The sequence below is a fragment of the Cariama cristata genome, unplaced genomic scaffold, assembly GCF_000690535.1.
Source record: "Cariama cristata isolate BGI_N322 unplaced genomic scaffold, ASM69053v1 scaffold6720, whole genome shotgun sequence".
NCBI lineage: Eukaryota > Metazoa > Chordata > Aves > Cariamiformes > Cariamidae > Cariama > Cariama cristata.
The window spans coordinates 29,259-32,260 of NW_009596313.1; positions in this window are offsets into that span (position 1 = coordinate 29,259).

The window sequence follows — 3,002 nt, forward strand, 5'->3', positions numbered from 1 at the left end:
ACTCCAGAGAACGTGAAAATGGAGCTCTAATGAGGACGTCTGTCCTGTGACAGCTTTCCCAGCAAAACAACAAACTGGCCATACTCTCGTTCAGTGCTGGAAACCCTTAGGGGACTCTAATATGGCATGTACTCACTTCCTGATTAACTATACCTGCTGAAAAAGCTTTTTTTGTTCTCAGGATCTTATGAATTGCTCCAGTCTGAAGGATTACATTACAGAGCAGTTCACGAGTATGGCATTTCCTGGAATATATTTAAAGAAATATGGTGCAAGTTCATATATTGGCATACAGTCTTCAACCTTCCTGTAAATGAAATATTACCAAACCCAGAAAACAACCCCCACCAAGAAAAAAAGCCCAAACCATTAAGAGTCTGTGAGGCATCTAAAACTAGGTGTGGACTATATCATAAAGCACATTTTGTTAGTATAATACTTTCAGCTTTCTTCTGAAATCCAAGTTCAAATTGCTGTTATACAGCTACACGTTTTCTAGGTTAATGCTGACATTAGCTCAGTGTAACATTTGAGGAGTTAGATGCATCTTTGCAGCGAGATGCAGAATTTAGACAGATTATCCACAGCTCCATGGTTGCACAGTTTGAAGATGTCCATGTCTCTCAGACTGAATTCACCAGGCTCTGGTACTAACCTGTGGTAGAGCTCCTACGGTTTTGAGAATGTACTTCAAACCTCTGGCTGCTGCACAGTCCAGGCACACTTCGAAGATTATTTTTGTTTTACTAGGGGATAGATATGAAACCATCTGAGATCGTTGGGATATGTTTCCATCATCTTCTGTGGCTGGTGGGATGCAGTCAGGCCTGTATCTGCTGCCAGGTGACTTCTTTCCTCCCGCGCCTTGTGGAGTCCTGCAAGGGGAGGTCCAGAAAAGCAAAGCAAGGGTGGCTGCAGAGAAGAGAAGAGGAGCGTGAGATGAGAAGGGCCCTGGAGGGGACTGTGCGTTTCGGAGCAGAGAATGCGAGATGGAGAACTTAAAGGAAAACTGTTTGAGATCTTTGGCTATAAATCAAAATATGTAAGTAAGCTCTTGAGAGAAGGTCTGGTGAGCAAAAAGCTGTTCACAAAGAAATATCCTTGGTAATTCTAAACAGTAAGTGAACTGAAGAGAGGTGTGGGTTTGCTGTAAAAGCCATGTTGCTTATCACCAGAGATAGTGGCTAAATTGCAATACATATCTGATTAATTTGGCCTTGTTTTCTTCATGTGAAATATTAATGAAAATTCACATATAACATGTTTACATTTGTCAAATAAAATTCTCCCTGAATTCCTTAGCTCCACTCACAAAGGCTGAACAGCAGTGCTTACAGTGAAAATACTGCTTCAGGCTTAAGATCAGTCATTGCTATTCTCTAATAATGTAGAAGCTGTCTGAACAACTACCAGCTGCAGGCACACAGCAAATTGGAAATATCAGCAGTTATGAAAACCATAGACTGGTGCTAAAGGCACGTCACTCCGTGATACGGGAGGTGGGGAGGCAGGGGATGGCAGAAGTGGGGTGCCAGCCTCCCGGCTCCCCTGCAGGAAGCAGCAAGCCCCGCAGGGCCAGCGAGTCAGCAGGCATGCCCTCTGGGTCCCTTAAGGATGTATTTTGGTCGCTAGCTTAGACGTACCCTTTCTGGCTAAACACAATTCCTAATGATACCCTACTAATACACCATGGCACAAATAAAGCTAATTTTCTTAAACTGTGCTGAAGAGAATAGTTTTCTCCCTTTAAGCAGGTAGTTTTAAAAAGATTTTATCTATCCTGAAGCTGGGAGAAAATTGCATAGAAAACCCTGTTTGATGAGGAGAAAAATATATAGGGACACTATCCCATGTTGATAACAAGCGTGAATGAATTACATAAATTTGTTAATATTGCTGCTGGCCCCTTTCTCCTCGCTATTGAATTGTGTAACGTCAACTCCCTATTTTTCGTCTGAGCAGAGCAGCAGTCATGGGTTGCTGTATTTCAGACTGGCTACTAAGCAGGTGGCTCTTGTTTCATAACTTACTCTTCTGTTAGAAGCAGGTACCGGAGACCAGTTTGGTGAAGGCATTGTGAATGGTCTATAGACACTTGGGCACCAATTAAGGATTATTTCTCATACTGCTGAAGGTTAGAGGCCTCAGGTTTTAATTAAGACCCCACAGTCCTTGATATCGTGCAAATATAAGCTAGTGTCTTGCTGTTGCATGGGCACAGCCCTGTATCCATGGAGAGCATCAGTGGTATGGAGAAACCTCCTTGCGAGCTCAGAGGTTTGGCAATGGGACATTGGCAACAGGACTACGCTAATTGTTTGCAACCTTTCCTGTGCTGATGTTTTTAATCTAAATAAATAACAAGGAGAAAGAGGAGAATGGATTCATTGTATCTGAAGCTCTTCGGAAAATGGTGCACAGAGAAACTGCCCATGAATACAGTTAGTTTTCTAGTTTTAAGTAATTACTATTGTCACTTTCATTTTACAGGCAGGAGATAGAAAAACTAAGTAAAAATACAAGATTAAAATTACAATGTTTCTGACAGAGCTGAGAGCTGACCACAAGATTTCTGAGCTTTGTACCAGCTGGAGGGATGATCCGAAGAGGCAGGGTGGTGGTGGCTGCACACCAGCAGGAAGAGCCATACAGAGCTATAAAGTGAGCAGTGCCCATCGTCCCCGTGTATTCCTGCATCAGAAGCAAAAAGGGACTTCCCAGATCTACAGCCAGCCTGAAACATTACTCCCCAGAAGTAGGTATTTCTGATTTGCTATAATGAAGCAGTAAGTTGCTATAATTGGATTTTGAGCTGATTTACCAAGACTTTGAAATGTTGCTATTCACTCTTGCACAAGCATTTAGACTGTTCCCGGCACAAATCTGGGAAAGACAATATCAAGGTTTAAATCTTCCATCTGACTCAGACCAGGGGTTTGAGCAAAGGTATCTCCATGTCAGCCTGTGAGGGTATGGTATCTATCAGGCTGCTAGAGACTGAG